The sequence below is a fragment of the Dipodomys merriami genome, unplaced genomic scaffold (assembly GCF_024711535.1).
Source record: "Dipodomys merriami isolate MVZ:Mamm:240054 unplaced genomic scaffold, mDipMer1.0.p SCAF_62, whole genome shotgun sequence".
Taxonomy (NCBI): Eukaryota; Metazoa; Chordata; class Mammalia; order Rodentia; family Heteromyidae; genus Dipodomys; species Dipodomys merriami.
In genome coordinates this window covers 5,480,714-5,498,140 of record NW_027206202.1, presented here as the reverse complement: position 1 = coordinate 5,498,140, position 17,427 = coordinate 5,480,714, and positions in this window count along the sequence as shown.

Below are 17,427 nucleotides of genomic sequence, written 5' to 3'. Positions count from 1 at the left end.
AGCCTTAATCCTTGCGGTTACATGAATCCTCTAACTGCACCAACTGAGTGACCTCTCAGCCTTCATGAATAGGCATGAGTCTGCTGTAATTAGCATATCAATCATTGTATGCAAATGAGAGGTGCTCTAGTACCTTAGAAACCCGAGTGGAAATGAGGGAAATCTGGAGAACATGAATCTGCTGAGAAGGCTCTGATTTTAAATCCAGGGCAAATGTCCCTGAACACTGAGTCTGCCGCAGGGCAAACTGGCAGTTTCCAAATTAGTGTAGTTTAAGCAGATGAAATTTGACTATTCGGGGTGAGACCAAAAAGGTTCCTCAGGGCATGTGTGTGTGTGTGTGTGTGTGTGTGTGTGTGTGTGTGTGTGTGTGTGTGTGTGTGTGTATGTGTGTGTGTGTGTGACACCATCTCTGTCTGGATTGCTCAAAATTCCCAGCAATGCCACACAAATGTGCAACTCTGTCACTAATAGCTCAGAAGAAACCAAGAGGTTTGGGATGGGTGCACTGGAATGATTCGGGACAGCGATCCACCTATCTGCATTCCACTCAGCAAGGAAGGACTGAGAAGTAAATGAAGACCACCCAAAAGAGAGCTTGCTAGCGCAAGGAGACTTGGGTCTGGCAAAGGATCAAATGAGGGTAGAGAAGGAGAAGCGGTATAAGGAAAGAGCGGGTGCTGGTGGCTCACGCCTGTCATCCTAGCTACTCAGGAGGCTGAGATCTGAGGATGGTGGTTCAAAGCCAACCTGGACAGAAAAATCCGTGAGATTCTCATCTTCAATTAACCAACAACAACAACAAAAAAATACAGAAGTGGAGCTGTGGCTCAAGTGCTCAAGCACAAAAGCTTAGGGACAGCACTCAAGCCCTGAGTTCAAGCCCCAGGACCTGCAAAATAAAAAGGTTGAGGGTTGGAGCCATGGCTCTGTTGGTAGAGAGTTAGCCGGTGAGTGAAAGCAGCAAGGTACTGAGTTCGAGTTCCAGTCTTGGGCCTAAAAAAAAAAAAAAGAAAGAAAGAGAAAGTTTGTTGTGGAGCTAAAGTGAGGATGTATTTGCCCAGCACACAGTAGGCTCTCAGTATGTGGCCTTTACTCTCGCTTCTCTGCTTGTGGTAGTAATGTCTGTCACACTGTCAGCTGAAGTCTGCAGCTGCTACAGAACCAAGCACACAGCACCTTGTCTCGAGTGGGTGCTTCAGTCTAAACTCTGGGCTCTGACCACAGAAACCCAATGTCCATGGCTACCACGGAATAAGTCAGGTCCAGAGACCCGGGTACAATGGCCCAGAAGGATATGGGAGGTCTTGCTGTGCAACTTAGATCAAGAAGAACTCACTAGACAAGATACTATACAAATGAGGGGTCACGGGGGTTCCATTCACCCAGCGTGGACCTCCACCAATTGAATGCACAGGGGAACTGGATGGGAGTCTGGGTTGCACACTGTGTTAATCTCTGTTCCTGGCCCTTGTCCATGCAGCTCAGATCAGTGAGAACCCGAGGCACAGACACAATGACTCTATGCTGCATTGGGCTTGGGGGACAGGAAGGGCGATCCTAGAGAAAGCTGGGACAGGAGCCAGGGAGAGCTGCCTCTTTAAAGGGATGAAAAGGAAGAATGCTGTATACCTGTCTAGGTGCGTGTCGACCAAATTATAGAGACTGGGCTAAATCCTGGGTCCATCTGCAATGCTTTCCAGTCCACATTCTTTTTCCAGTCTAGCATGAACCCCACACACCTCCCTGTACTAGGAGCAGAGATAGACACTCTCTTTTTGATTACTATTTTATTGTGATAGTAAAGGTGATATACAGAGGAATTGTCCATTTCATAAGTCAGGTAATGAGTACCTTCGATGCTTTGTGGACAATGTCACCCCTTCCTTCGCTCTCTCCCAGTTTTCCCCTTTCCCTCCCCACCCACAAGTGGTATAGTTCATTTTCCACATAGTGGCTAGGGAGTACCACAGCTGCATTTGTTCACCCTGTATCCCTCCATTTCTGTGCCCCACCTACCCTCCCAAAGATAGATTAAAAAAAAAAGAAAAAGAATAATGAAAAAATCCTGTTCTTTCTATTTCCTGGGGTTCATTTTGATAAATATTATTTTGTATGATCAGATGCACATAGGCATGGCACCTTTGTGTTCCTCTCCTAAGAATAACTTCCTTTGGTCTCACTGTGTGTGAATGCTTAGAGTCCCGCATAATTTATCATGTCCTGGTGTATTTTAGATCTAGCTTCCGCATATGAGAGAAAATCTGTGCTGTTTGTCTCTCTGAGCTTGGCTTACCTCACTTAACATGATTTGTTCTGGGTCCATCCATTTCCCCACAAATGGCATGGTATTATTCTTTCTAATGGCTGTGTAAAATTCCATTGTGGATAGAGACCACATTTTGTTTTGGATGCACTTATCTATTATGGGGCATCTGGGCTGTTTCTGTGGCTAGGCAATTGTGGATAGTGCAGCAGTGAATGTGGATGTGCAAATTAGCATCTCCTTTCCCCAACTTACGTAGATGTGAATCATCCTGAGTCCAGCACCAGAGAGCTGACCAATCAATTTAGACCAATAAACCAGTGCCCCTATGATTTTCTAGCAGATAAGGAGTTCATGTGGCTTTTACCACTCGTGGGAAGGAGAGCAAAGACAGATATCTTCAAACACAAAAACTGTGTTCTGTGTCAGGCACTGGTGGCTCATGCCTGTAACCCTCAATACTCTAGAGGCTGAGATCTGAGGATCGCAGTTCAAAGCCAGCTCAGACCCTTGTCCCATCGCTCCGGTGTGCCACTTGAGAGCACAGCATTCAAGCCGTGGTGTTGTATTGAACCTGTCAGGCGTTCATCTTCCACCGTCCCGAACCTTCTCCATTGATGGATAATGCAGCAGGAATGGGCCAGGACAGAAGGCAAAACTAGAAGTGTCGGATGGAGTAAACTCTGTCCCTTTATCATTTGGGGTTTTTCCAGAGAATCCAATCTCTGAGTCAGCTGCAATTCTGCCTTCTGGGTCCCCATCCTTTGGGATCTGTACCCCCAAAGTACACACAGACAAAAGCAATCATCACCGGGTTACACAGAAAAGGAAAGCACAAGACAAAAGTACGGTGGAAAGGAGGAACCATCGGGTTTCTAGAAACTTCCTTCTGTGCCTCTTCCTCATCAACTGCATGTCTGACAAAAATCCAGGCAGCGGGATGGTGTGTGACTACCTTTCTTTTACTCCCTGAGTCTCACAGGACCGGTGATGCGTCTGCCTGGGTGACAGGTGTCTGGTGGATTGAATCACGGCTGACTGACAGGTACCGGGTGGGCGTGGCTGAGTCCCGGCTGACTGACAGGTGCCGGGTGGGCGTGGCTGAGTCCCGGCTGACTGACAGGTACCGGGTGGGCGTGGCTGAGTCCCGGCTGACTGACAGGTACCGGGTGGGCGTGGCTGAGTCCCGGCTGGCTGACAGGTACCGAGAGGGTGTGGCTGAGTCCCGGCTGACTGACAGGTGCGGGGTGGGGCGTGGCTGAGTCCCGGCTGGCTGACAGGTACCGGGTGGGCGTGGCTGAGTCCCGGCTGACTGACAGGTACCGGGTGGGCGTGGCTGAGTCCCGGCTGACTGACAGGTACCGGGTGGGCGTGGCTGAGTCCCGGCTGACTGACAGGTGCCGGGTGGGGCGTGGCTGAGTCCCGGCTGACTGACAGGTACCGGGTGGGCGTGGCTGAGTCCCGGCTGGCTGACAGGTACCGAGAGGGCGTGGCTGAGTCCTGGCTGACTGACAGGTGCGGGGTGGGGCGTGGCTGAGTCCTGGCTGACTGACAGGTGCCGGGTGGGCGTGGCCCGCCAGTCCGCCTGCTGCTGTCCATCTTGCAGGCTTGCTGTGCTCTTCCCCAGGCTTCTGGAAGGGGGGTTCGGTTCCTCTCTAGGCACAGAGAGAAGAAGGGGAGGCACAGTTGTAGCTGGACTCGAGCTGCACCTCCACCGACCGCCTGGGCCTCGCTGAACCCAGGTGAACCCAGCCGAGGCTCCTGTGGGTGGCTGTAAGGGGCACATGACCCTACAGAGTCCTCAGGACTGGGGTGCTGAGAGGCTTCGAGAAAAGCAGAGCAAGGGGATTCTGCATAATAGGAACACACCAAGATAGAATGCCCTAGGCAAAGACTTCAAGACACAAAGATAGTGTAGCCAGGACTTTAACTTCTCTCCTGCCTTTGGTTATTTTTTCTGCCTTTGAAGAATATTAATGTGAGGTAAGGAAATAAAATCCTTCGTGGAGGCGCAGCTCAAGTGGTAGAGCACCAGCCTTGAGTGCAAGGCACTGAAACCAAGCGTCAGGATCAGCACACATGCATATGCATGTGTGGCCACACACACACACACACACACACAAGTACAAGGGAATAATACTGGCGTTTGAACTAAGAGCCTGACTGTGTGCTCCCTGAGCTTTTGTTCTCAAGGTTGGCGCTCTACCACTTGAGCCAACCTCCACTTCCAGCTTTTTGTTGCTAATTGGAGATTAGAGCCTCTTAGATTTGCCTACCTGGGCTGGCTTCAGCGCAGGATCCTCAGCTCTCAGCCTCCTGAGTAGCTAGGATTATTGATGGCGTGAGCCATCAGCACCCAACATGCGCCATCTTTTCTGAGACATTTCTCTTGGGGGAGGGGGGGAGGTCATTAGCCCTTATAGAATCATATATTAAGACTCCTTTTGATTTTGAATGCAAATGTATAACAATTAACATTCTGGGGAAATTTGATGACAAACGGCCACCAGGTAGCTGAGTGAAGAAACTTTTAGAATGAATTCATCTAATGTTTTCTACTTGGTTGCCAAGATTTTCCTGTCATATATAGGGTTGGTGTTTGTCCCAGTTGACATGTAGGTGATGGAGCTGGTTGGCTCCACTCAGCCAATGGGCTTGGTTGTTTCAAGCTGCCTCTTAGGTCCTGTGAATGTAACCTTGGCTCCCATTGGATGAAAGGACACAGGCTTCTCCAAGTGTCACAGCAGTAAGACGCGGTTTCGGGTCTTCTGAAAACTGCACCCAGTTTTTAAAGGGCATCTTCTCAGTATATGCTAGTTTTTTGTTTGTTTTCTTTTTGGTATCAGTACTGGGGCTTGATCACAGGGCCTTGCTCTCCTGCTTGGCATTTTTACTGAAGGTTGAAGCTCTACCACTTGAGCCACACCTCCACTTCCTTTTATGCCAGTTTGTTTTTGTTTTTGTTTTGTTGGGGACGGAGGGGGGGGGAAGGGGAATTGGTACCAATCTTGGGGCTTGAACTCAGGACCTGAGCACTATTCCTAAACTTTTTTTCTGCTCAAGGCTAGCTAGCGCTCCACCACTTGAGCCACAGCTCCCATTCCAGCTTTTCTTGGTAGCTATTTTGAGATAAGAGACTCACAGACTTGCCTGTCCTGGTTTTAAACTACAATCCTCAGATCTCAGCCTCCTGAGTAGCTGGGAAGACAGGCATGAGCCACCAGTGCCCGGCTTATGACAGTTTTAAAGCGGGAACTTGCTAACCTGCCCATCAGAATTCTTACCTTGAATTTTGAAAAACAAGAGATAGAAAAGAGAGAATTAAAAGCTTTAGATCCCAGGACTGGACCTGTGGATCGTTTATGTTTATGTAATCTATCAACAGCCTGAGGGGTTTGTTTTTTTCTGAACTAGGTTGTGTTGAGACTGAACCAAAGCTTTCCATCCCTTGAGCAGAATAAAAGACCTCAGTCTTCAGTTTGTGAAGGTTTGGGAGACACCATTTGAGACACAGTATCGGTTGTAAGCAAGCAAACCAAACAAATGTGAGGTCCTGAGTTCCAACCTCAGAACCACAAAAGAAAATAAAGATGGAGTACCAGTTCTGCTAACAGTAATGAATTAGAATACACAGCGCTGCTATTTCTCCTCTTCTCAGAAGGAGCAAACTGATCAAACTAGCCTTGTTTTGTCACTTCCCAGGCCGTGTAGTGTAGGCGCATGCGTGGTGAGTGGTTAGCGCTGCAGATTCACACCTTCCTTTCTCTGGAGGAGGGTGTGGGGGGTGTAAACAGAAAACCTCCTGGTAGGCCAGGAGCCACAAAAACACACTCAGCACAGCTTATATTCTGCAGTCCCCTGTCTTCTGGTGCTTTCTGGTGTCTTTCTCAATGGGCTCAGAATTCAGATACAAAAGTGGGGCTGCCCCTCCCTGGACTCCCTCAAATCCCAACAAACCTTTAAATGAATTTAAATAAATAAACAAAAATGTTTAAAAGACTCCTCCCACACGTTTCCCCCCCCACACACACACACACACTCCCCTGTCCTGGGCTTGAACCCAGGGCCTGGGTGCTGTCCCTGAGCTTTTTTTGCTCAAGGCTAGTTCTCTACCATGTTGAACCACAGCTGTACTTCTGGCTTTCATTGGAGATGAGTCTCACAGACTTTCCTGCCAGGGCTGGTTTCGAACTGCAGTCCTCAGATCTCAGCCACCTGAGTAACTAGGATTACAGACATGAGCCGCAGGCACTTGATTTTAAAAGGCTTTTTAAAATGTATCAGTGGACAAAACAAAATCTTCTCATGCACTAATAATGAGGTGATTTGTCCCCCTTGGAAAGAGCAGGGAATGAGTTGGGACGTTATATGAATAAGTTCTTCTTTTCTATCTAGAGTAGATCACACTTTCAGAATACTTTAAGGACTCTAATGAAAGTCTCCATTTTAATAATTGGCAATGATTGGGACAATCAGAAATGAAAACAAAATCCAGACACTGCCCTGTCATCGTAGCTACTCAGGAGGCTGAACTCTAAGGATCACAGTTCAAAGCCAACCCAGGCAGGAAAGTCTATGAGACTCTTATCTCCAGTGAAGCACCAAAAAGCTGGAAGAGCAGCTGTGGCTCAGGTGGTAGAGCACTAGCCTTGAACCCCAGCACCACACACACACACACACACACACACACACCAAGCAAAACCTAGAGGATTTTGTGGCCCAACCTAAGTCTCCATAAATAAAGTGCTAGCTAGAAATGTTGCAATCCAGGGTCTGGGCACATGGCTCAAGTGGCCAAGTGCCTACCTTGTCAAGTACAAAACCCAAGGTTCAAAACTCAGTACCTCCAAAACTACATAGGAAAAATTAACCCAGCACATTGCCAACTCTGCCCGGTGGGACTGGGCTTTAACTGGGCGCGGCTCTTTGGAGCAATGTGAAGTCTCCTGAAAGCTCAGTATTCAGAGTGTGTCCCGCCAACCTGAATGAACTGTGTCACCTGGTGCTTGTGGAAATGCAGAATCCCAGGTCTCACACACCATATACAGCACGGATTGGCAATGCCTTGCAGCCAGATTCCTGTCTTTCCCTGGACATGCAGGCCTGCAGGGCAGGGGTGGAAAAAAAAAAAAAAAAAGCACACTGTGTTTCTAAAAATCTGCCAAGACAACTGATGTGCAGGCCCTGAAATGGAAATAAAGCTTCCTGGACACCAGATTCATGGACACACCCCCAGATTCTACCCCCAAACCAGAATTCAGTCCTTCACCGCCAGGAATCTAGACTCAGCTAACAGTGCTCGCTGCCTCTCCCACTCATAAGAAATGAGCTTCTCCTACACGCACATTAGCGTCTCTGAAATAAGTATTGAAACCTCTGATTCACCCTTGCTACTCAGGAGGATGAGATCTGAGGATCCTGGTTCAAAGCCATCCTGGGCAAGAAAGTCCACAAGACTTTTATCTCCAATTAACCACCAAAAGGAGCCAGAAGCAGTGTTGTGGCTCAAGTGGTAGAGTGCTAACCTTGCACAAAAGAAGCTCAGGGACAGCATCCAGGCCCTGAGTTCAAGTCCCAGTACACACACACACACAGACACACAATCAATCAATCAGTCAATCAATGACCTTAAAATCAAGATCTATAACCATTAGGCCAGTGCTAATGTGTTAAACTCTTATGGTGAGCACACGTATGTATGTTCCATTATTTTCTCCCCGTTTGACATTTGGGGAATTAAAGATAAACTATGAAGTGCAAGTAATAGATATCCAATTGAGATACGAAAAACGGCAAAGAATAAAACTTTCCCATCATTCCCCGGCCCCGATTACCTTAGAGCATTTGTCCTTCCAGTCTTTCGTCTTGATAAAAGGGAAATTGTCAATTTGCATTTTTATTATCATCATTTAAGCCCATGCTGTTAATTCTTCTTTCTTCATAAATCCCAACTGAAATGGGCACATAAACGGAGAGATAAGAATGGATGGGGGGAGAGAAAGACCTTCCTTCGTGTTCAGAGACAGGAAAGCTAACTGGCAGCAAGCCGAAGCCAGATGGAAGGTTTCCATGAAGAAATCCCCAGGCTCAGCGCAATGGGGACTGGGAGGGACACAGGACACGCAGCGTGGGTGGTCTCCAGAGCTGGTAGCCCTGGCAAATACCCAGATGGGCTGGCAGGCCCACGGGAGGCCCTGCTAACCTCTGCTGCCATCATCCCCAGGAAAAAATAAGGCCACCTCTGGGGCAGGAAGTTCTCTTGGGCAGCCAAATATCCACGGCCTACTCATCACCAGCTGCCAGCTCCAGTCCAGAAAAAGAAAACTCCAAAACACTAAGAATTCCTGTCTCTCCTTAATCGGAGACAAAAAAGACTCCATAAGGATGCATATGCTGTTGGACAGAATTCACTTTCCTCCTTTCTTTCTTTGTGTTTGTTTTCATTTTTTTGCCAGCATCCAAGTTTGAATTTAGTAGACACTTGCTCAGCTGGAGCTCTACCACTTGAGCCACGGTCCTACTTGGGGCTTTTTGGCTGTTTTCCTTGGAGAAAGGAGTTGCACAGGTTTTTCGGCTCAAGTTGGTTTTGAACCTCAATCCTCTGGATCTCAGCCTCCTAAGTAGCAAGGATTACAAGTGTGAGCCACCAGCGCCTGGCTCGGAACTCATCCTTAAAACCCAGGAATGGACAGGAAGATCTCCTTCCAGAAAGAAAAATGAGAGAGGAAAAGAAAAAACCTGAGAAAAGATGGGAGAATTTAAGCAGGCACAGTCTTCTGATAGCCTGGCACCAGTAGCTGACGCCTTAAGGCTGAGATCTGAGGATCAAGGTTCAAAGCCAGCTCTGGCAGGAAAGTCTTTGAGACTTTGCTCTCCAATTGACCACCAGAAAAAAAAAACAGAAGTGGTGCTGTGGTTCAAGTAGTAGAGTGCTTGCCTTGAGCTGAAGAGCTCAGGGACAGCACCCAGGCCCAGAGTTCCGACAACCGACCAAAAAGAAAAAAAGAAAGAAAGAAAGAAAAGAAAAGAAAAATGTAAAAAGAAAAGAGCTTTTCTGATTGATCCCTAGCCCACAGTTTGTTGTGAGTTGAAAATCCATTGCTTTAAAGGAAAAATAAAAAGAGGGAGAGAGAAAGAGAGAAAAATTTAAAAATATCATTTTTAGCCAATAAAAGACATGGCTTAAATCCCAAGGGTCAGCTTTGAATTTAAATGACCCAGTTTTTAATTTTGACTCTCTCTTTTTTTTGTTAGTAAGTTTGATCGAGGAAAGATGTCTGTGCCTCAGTTCCTCCATCTGTAAAAGGGGCTGATTGCCATTGTCCCTCCCTCACAGAATTCTAGGAGCCATTAAATGTGATGATAACCAGTGGCCATTTGGCAGTCACATACTCTTGCTGTTACACACACACACTCACACAGACACACAGACACACAGACACAGAAGACACACACACACACACACACACACACAGAGCAAACTTAAAACATCTGGAATCTGGAGAGAGCAGGAAGCCTGTGTCTTTTTCTGGCCCAGGTAGTACTGGCATGTAAACATGGAGAGGAGAGAAAGTTGACAGGAAGCTTTGGGGTGCTCTGGAAAGATGCCAAGCTGGACCTGAGAGCTTCTGGGCCCCCCCGAGAAAGGGCATCTGGGACCACTGAAGGTCGGTTTGGGCTGAGGGAGGGGGAGGGAGAAGGGGTCAGAGAGGGGAAGGGAAGGAGGAGGAGGGGGAGGAAAGGCAGAGAGAAGGCCCCTCCCACCAGAAGGCCCCTCCCACCAGAAGGCCCTTCATGATGCACAGCTTTGAGTGGCAGGTGGTGTTACATTGCAGCATTCCAACTACGCATGTCCATGGCCACGGTGCATTCTGTTATAATGAGATTCATGAGATGTGGTGCATAAACATGAGGCCTTAATTGGGGGAGGGGGGTCTCTCTTGGAAGTTCACTTAAGGACAACCAAGCTCATAGCACTGAGCAGGTGCCATTAAAGGAGAATTCATTTTGCTGAGTATCCAAATGTGAGACCCATTTGTCTAGCCCAGAGGACCCTTGTCAACACCTTGTTCTGTCAGTCCTGGGGCTTGAACTCAGGGCCTGGACACTCTTCTCTGAGCTCTTTCACTCAAGGCTAGCGCTCTACACTTGAGCCACAGCACCACTTCCAGTTTTCTGGTGGTTTTATTGGAGATAAGAGTCTCATGAACTTTCCTACCCAGGCTGGCTTTGAACCGCAATCCTCAGATCTCAGCCTCCTGAGTAGCTGGAATTACAGGCATGAGCCACCAGCGCCCAGCTTTTATCAGTACTTTTGATGCTCATGAGTGGGGAGCTGGGAGGGGGCTCCTTGGGCATGGGTAGAAGTTGCGGACTGGTCTCACAAGTGTCTATTGCAACCATGGACTCTGTTTTATCTGCCTGATTTATACCCCTGCTCCAGGCAACCAGAATGCCCGCACCCGTGCCCAGAGCCATGGAGTCCTCTGTAAGAAGAGCCAGGGTCACCTGGGTCACCCCAGCCACTCTGCTCATCCGGTCACCCAGTCACCTAAGTACCTCACCTGGCTCTGCTCTCCCAGGAAACTTTGCTGCTGCTGCTGCTGAGTGGGGAGGGAGAGAGGGGGGCAGCTAGACTCAGGGCCAGATAAAGAATGTGATCTGTTCTTTAAAGACTATTTAAAAGTGTTTCCTGGGACTGGGTCCCCAGTGGCTTACACCTGTCATCCTAGCTACCCAGGAGCCTGAGATCTGAGGATCAAGGTTTCAAACCAGCCTAGGCAGGAAAGCCCGTAAGATTTGCATGTGGTTCACGCCTTCAAACCTCAGGCCCAGACCCTCCATCCGTCCAGAGCAGAAAGACTCTGCTGTCTGTGAACCACATGCGAATCCTCAGCCCTAAAGCAGCCCCCCCCCATGCCTGCCACAAGCGATCAGAATTCATCGTGGCAGTTAATGGGCTGTTTTATAGGACCCCACAATTATAATTGGATGTCAAATGCTGTGAATCTCAGCAGACAGAACGCGACAACCACTGGGGCCTGGCATTTAATTTTATTTATTTTCTTTTGGTGCCAGTCCTGGGGCTTGAACTCTGGGCGCTGTCCCTAAGCTTTTTTTTTTTTTTCAAGGTGCTATAGCGCTCTACTGCTTAAACCATGGCTCCATTCCTGGCTTTTTTTGGGGGGTGATTAATTGAAGGTAAGAATCCCACAGACTTTTCTGCCTAGGATTTGTGTGACATCATTATTTAGGGAAGTGGCAGGAAGGGAAATTCAGGGAAGAGAATCATGCCATTTCTTCTTGATCCTCCTTTGGTTTTAAAGATGCAGGTAAGAGGCCGGGGGACAAAGAGCTTCCTAGATGAAATGTTAAGTGCTTGTTGAACAAAAGTAAGAGAAGATGGCTGGGCCCTGGTAGTTCACACCTATAATCCTGGCCACTCAGGAGTCTGAGATTTGGAGGATCATGATTCAAAGCTAGCTCAAGCAGAAAAGTCCTCAAAACTCCATATTCAAAGCTAGGTGCCTGTGGCTCATACCTGTAATCCTAGCTACTCAGGAGGTGAGATCTGAGGATGGTGGTTCGAAACCAGCCCAGGCAGAAAAAAAAAAATCCCTGAGACTCTTATCTCCAATTAACTATTCAGGAAAAGCTAGTGGTGCTGTGGCTCAAGCGGTACAGCACACTAGCTTTGAGCACAAAGAGGCTCAAAGACAGTGCTCAGGCCCTGATTTCAAGCCCCAGAACCAGCAAAAGTCAAAAACAAAACAAAACAAAAAAAACCCTCATTCTTCAAGTTGGACACTGGTAGTTCATGCCTGAATTCCTAGCTACTCACTCAGGAGGCTGAGATCTGAGGATCATGGTTTGAAGCCAACAGAAGAAGGAAAAGTCCATGAAACTCTTATCTCCAGTTAATTTTCTGAGTAGTTAATTGGACCCCGAAGCCCTGAGTTCAAGTTCCAGAACAAGAAAAAAACTGAGTTTTAAAAAAATCAGTTACCAGCACCACTATTAATAATAATGACATTAGAGTGAATATCCATCTGTTCTCATCCCTGGAATACGTATATGGACAGTTCTTTTCATAGCCTTTCTTATTGTTTTGGCAGTACTGGGGTTTGAACTCAGGGCCTAGTGCTTGCTAGGCAGAAGCTCTGTTATGTGAGCCACACCTCCAGCCCTGTTTTTAGCTTTTTACTGGATAGGGTCTTGTTTTCCACCTAAGTGGGCCCCTGACCCACAACCTGCCACTTTAGGCCTCCTAGCATCACTGAAACAGATGAGAGGTACCCCGAAGCCCAGTGTGCCCTCTGCAGACCTGGGCTCTCATGGGCCTTCCTGCTCAGGCTGGCCTGGCCACTACCATCTTCCCACCCTCAGCCTTCTGTGTCAGCTGGGGAAAACAGCTGTGTGGGCCAGCCTCAAATCTGGATCCTCCTATTCTCAGCCTCCTGACTAGAATGACAGGTGTACCAACCAGTTGCTTGGTCATCTCTAACTACAAAAAGCTTTCCTCTTTCCCTGGATTCTTTCTTCCTCTCCTCTCAGTTTACCTCGGACGAGGAGACCTTAGATCAAAGCATGGATCAGAGCTGCAACACCCTCATATAAATACCTTGGGTTCTTCTGAAGAGCTGTCCCAGGACCAGAGGGGCCTGTCCCTTTCATCCTGAGCACCCTGAGCCTCGGCACTGTTAGACATGGAAGCTTTGGCAGCGCTGGGGATTTGAACTCAGCACCTATCTTAGCTAGGCAGGCATTTCCACTGCCTGAGCCGCAGGCCTCCAGGCCGATATGGGGGGGGGGGTTCTGGAGTCACATCTGAGTTTGTGGGGTCCAGGGAAGCATCACAACGGTATCCTAATGTCACCTCTGCTCCTGGAGGGGAGAGAAAGCGGGGACAAGGGAAGCCTCTGGATGTGGTTACAGCTCCCCCTCCCCAGCTCTGAAATCCAGATTCCATTTGTCCCCTAAAGACCCACCAAGAGCCCTGCACGCAGTCTTCCTCCCCGCCCTCCTCCCAGCCCCCCGCCCTGTCCCCCTGCACGGCTCTGCCCTCCGCCCAGCAAGGGCTCAGCTATTGATCCAGGCGCTGCCCGCAGCGGCCTCTGCCAAGAGACGCAATTTACTACCAGCTTGGGGTGACTCGGAGGAGCCCGGCCGCCCACCGGCGCTTTTATGCTGCTATAAAAACCATTTAAAGGGCCACTTTGTGCCGTGCTGGGTTGCCTGGCAGTGGGGGAGGCGGGCAGGGGAAGCCTCAGGCTGGTGGCCGGGAGAGGGGGCTCCTCCCAGCGCCCCCAGTCCAGCCCCCCGGCCCCCCCAAACTCTACTTTTCTGGCTGGTGCAATCAGGGAGGCCTGGGGAAAGAGCCAGCCCCAGGGACCTCCTGGCAGGGTGAGCAGGTCCAGCCCCGACTCCCCTCCTGATCACCCCCAAACCATCTGCGCCCCTGCTCGGTGCCCGCAGGGGCTATGAATTCCTCAGCTGCCAATGGCGCAGATCTGGGGGGCCAATGACTTGCCCGAGGCTTCACAGCTGGCTAAGTGGTAAAAGCTGGACTTCAACTCGAACGTTCCAACTCCAAGGCCAATTTGTATGTTGTTTTCAATTTTGCTGGCACTGGGGCTTGGGCTCAGGGCCTCTTAACGCTCACTTGGCTCTTTGGCTCAAGGCTGATACTCTACCATGTGAGCCACACCTCCACTTCCTGCTTTTTGCTGGTTAATTGGACATGGACTCTTGAAGACGTTTATACTCACGTGGGCTTTGGACCTTGACTGTGGTTCAAAGCCAGCCAGGGCAGGAGAAAGTCCATGGGACTCTTATCTCCAATTAATTGCCAGAAATGACTCTGTGGTTCAAACTGGTAGAGAAGTAGCCTAGAGCACACAGTGTTCAAGCCCTGAGTTCAAGACCCAGGACTGGCATAAAACAACAACAAAAAGAAATCACACACACTTTTCTCCTGGTACTGGCTTCAAACCAGGATCCTCAGATCTCGGTCTCCTGAGTAGCTAGGATTATAGGCGTGAGCGACCCCACCTGGCTAAATGCCAGCAATCTGACTCATCAGAACTAAATTATTGAATAATGCCAAGTCCATCCCTTCAGCCACAAAACCCAGTAGCCTGCGCCTTACACAGCTGTTCTTCTCCAGCAGCGCCACCTAGGGGCACAGTTGGTCCCTGCGTCCTTGGCTCCTGGCTGGAGTGTATGCGTTTATTTATTGGTTTATTACTGTCAGCCCTCAGGTCTTTATTGATCTGTTCTCTGCACGGAGCTCAGAGCTGGGCTGGAGGCTACAAATGCCTACAGGGTGTGGGAGGGGACAGACACACAAACAGAACCAGGGAAGGAAGGACAAGCCACAGGAAATAGAGAGAGGAGGGCGGCCTCAGCAGCCCCAGAATTAAGACTTCATACCTGTGAGTCCACCCAGGCCAAGATGGGTGAAGAAGTGTATTCTAGTCAGAGGGCACCCCTGAGCAAAGGCCTTGAGGTGAGTTCAGGCCCCTCCAGGCTGCGGACCATGGGCCCAGGCAGGCCTCTAACTCACCACTCCCCTGCCCCAGCCTCCAGAGTGCTGGTGTGCGCCCCCAGGCCGGCTTTCCCCACCCCCTGCAGCCAACTTGTCCTGATTGGCCCATCTCTACCCCAGGACAAAGCAATAAGAAACCTGCCCAGCTTCCTCTTCTTCCCCAGAAGCCCTGGGGCAGAGGGCAACTCACACAGGAAATCCTGGGGCTTGGCCTGAAGAGGGCGCAGCTGAGCAGGAGAGGAGCTACACAGATGTTCTACCCCTGGGCCTGGGTGGGCGGGCACCTGTGGTCCCCTGGCCAAGCCCCAGGATCAGCTGCCTGCACCGAGCTACTTTTCCCACATACTTCAAGCTGTCTGTCCCAGGACTACCCTCTTTCCCCTCCTCCTCTCTGCCCCCCTTCCCTCCCCCTTTCCCATCATTTGTCTAACACCAGGGCTACCACTAAATAAGCTTTTGTTGTTGTTGGTCATGGGGTTTGAACCCTGGGCCTGGGTGCCATCCCTCAACTCTTCAGCTCAAGACAAATGCTCTACCACTTGAGCCACAGCGCCACTTCTGGTTTTCTGGTGGTTAATTGGAGGTAAGAGTCTCACGGACTTTCTTTCCCCGGGATGGCTTTGAACCATGATCCTCAGATCGCAGCCTCCTGAGTAGCTAGGATTACGGGCATGAGCTAAATAAGCTTTGTGTGTTTCTTTTTCTTTTCTGGCCACTATAGTACTGGGACTTGAACTCAGGGCTTTGTATGTGCTAACACTGGAGCCCCAGCCCTTTTACTTCCCCCGCCCCCCCAGACAGAGTCTGTGCTTTTGCTGGAGCTGATCACAGATCATGATCCTCCTAACTGTGGGCTAGGATTTGCCGACTAAAGCCACCATACCTGGCTAAGTTTCTGAGTTAGGGTCTTGTGCTAGCTTGTTGACCAGGCTGGCCTCAAATCACAATCCTTCTCTACGTGCCTCCTAAGTAGCTGGGATTAAAGGCATTAGCCACCACCACTGGCCTTAAATAAGTATTTTCTACCTGCTGGCCCTAGGTCACTTTACACATGACTGTAATCATTTTTCAGACAACCAGGTGAAGGGCGAGCATCCTCATTTTGTAAATAGGAAAACTAAGGCCCAGGGACAAAGAATGAAGTCCACTTACTCAGCCATAATACTTGCCCTAGAGACCTCCTGTGAAGCGCTCATTTGTCCTCATGGACCTTCGACAAAACCAGCCATTCTGTCATTCCCGGGTATATGTGAGGCACTCAATAGGCAGTCGTTGAGCAGGTGTTGTGGCTTACGCCTGTAATCCCAGCAGCAAGTATCATGGTTCAGCCTGACCAAAAGCTTAGCAAGAACCCATGTTAATAAGCTGGTTATAGGGGTTCCCGCCTGTGGTCCCAGCTATCAGGGACACAGAGGTAGAAGGATCGAGGGCTGAGGCCTGCCTGGAGGGGAGAGGTATGCAAGACCCTCTTTAAGACTAAAAGCTGGGAAGGTGGCTCAGTGGTAGAGCGCTTGCCTCGCATGCATGAGGACCTGGGTTCGATTCCTCAGCACCACATAAGCAGAAAAAGCCGGAAGTGGCGCTGTGGCTCAAGTGGTAGAGTGCTAGCCTTGAGCTGTAGAGCTCAAGGACAGCATCCAGGCCCAGAGTTCAGGCCCCACGACCAGACCAAATGAATAACTAGATAAATAAAAATACAAAAACCAAGCATAAAAGGACTGAGGCTGTGGCTTCAGTGGTCGGGTGCCTGTGTACCAAGTCTGAGGCTGAATTCAAACAAACAGATAAACCAGCAAATGAAGAAGCATCGGTTCACTAAATAAATGCTCCAACGTGTTCATGAGCTTTTGGCAGTGTGTAGAGACTGTTCCTGCCGTTTTACAAGTTAGTAATAAATACCTTCAGCAGTCGTGTTATGGCATCTTCTCATCAGCCGAGAATAGCTTTATGAGTTGAGAGTCTTGGAAAATAGAAAAGGGAGGAATTCCATACAATTGTAAGCGCCATTGATCTCTGGCTCTAGCCTTACCATCAAAACGCCCTATGACATGTTAATTTAATGTCGCGCATGAACTGTACTCAGGCATACCTAATGTAAAAATATTACTGGCTACCGGTAGCTCATACCTGTCATCCTAACAACTCAGGAGGCTGAGATCTGAGGATCGCAGTTCGAGGCCAGCCTGAGCAGGAAACTCTGTGAGACTCTAATGTCCAATGAATCGCCAAAAATAAAAATAAATAAAGCTAGAAAAGTTGCTGTGGCTCAGGTGGTAGAGCACTAGTTTTGAGCAAAAACAAAAACAAAAACAAAATTCAGGGACAGTGCCCAGGCCCTGAGTTCAAGTCCCAGGACCAAAAGAAATCCACACTGTTTAACTTTTCCAATAGTCTGGTGAGGAAGAAGAACTTAGCATTGCCATGTTCAGTGGAGGGCCACAGGGCCTCTCCATCCCCACCACTGATGCACAGAAACGTTTCTGCCCTCAACCCTTTGCAAATTCTAGATTTACATCCCCCCCCCAAAACCAGAGCTGCTTTTGTAGCTGCTTGGATTTCATTAGCAAGCACAATCCTAATTGAACTCTGACTCGCTCCCCGATGGCTGGCAATT